General features: G+C 48.8%; 1 protein-coding gene across 1 annotated transcript in view; it reads left to right on the forward strand.

Moving 5' to 3' along the window:
• LOC119591351 (diacylglycerol kinase theta-like) overlaps window positions 1-621 on the forward strand; it is an 81122-nt gene that overhangs the window by 44025 nt on the left and 36476 nt on the right. The gene's annotated exons all lie outside the window — the stretch shown is intronic.

Here is a 621-nt window from a genome sequence, read left to right on the forward strand (position 1 = left end):
CCTAACCCCTTCTTTCTATCTCTCACTCTCTCACTATTTGTGTACGAGTAACTCCCTCTCTTCTTCCCTCCCTTCTTCTTACCTCTCCTACTCTTACTATCGCCCTCTTTTTCAATCTATTTATCTACAGCCCTCTTTCCCTCCTTCTCTCTCCATTACTTCCTCCTTCGCTCCCACACACACACATATACACTCACTCTTTTCCTTTCTCCTTTCCCTCCTCTATCTCCATCTCTCCCTCCTTCCCTCTCCTCCCCCCTCTCTCTCTCACTCTCATCCCCCCATCTCTCATTTTCTTCTTCCTCCTCCCTCCCTCCTCTTCTCTGTCTCTCTTAATCTGTCGTTTCCTCTCCCTGTGGCCTCCCACTCTCACCTCTCTCTTTTCTTTTCACTTATTCCCATAAACTTCTAAAAAGTCTTCCCAGCTAAGTATCCCTGCTACAGTAGGTCCATCTCTGACTTCTTTCCCCTCTTATCACCCCCAAAACCCCCTCGATTTCCCCTTCTTCAGCAGGGAAAGCAGGGGACGGGGAAGCAGATGAATCACGGAGATCATGACTCAGGGTTAGGATAAGAGAGTGGCGGGGTGGGGTGGGGACATTAGGGAAAAGCAGAATATGA

This window comes from Penaeus monodon, chromosome 28 (assembly GCF_015228065.2).
Source record: "Penaeus monodon isolate SGIC_2016 chromosome 28, NSTDA_Pmon_1, whole genome shotgun sequence".
Classification (NCBI taxonomy): Eukaryota; Metazoa; Arthropoda; class Malacostraca; order Decapoda; family Penaeidae; genus Penaeus; species Penaeus monodon.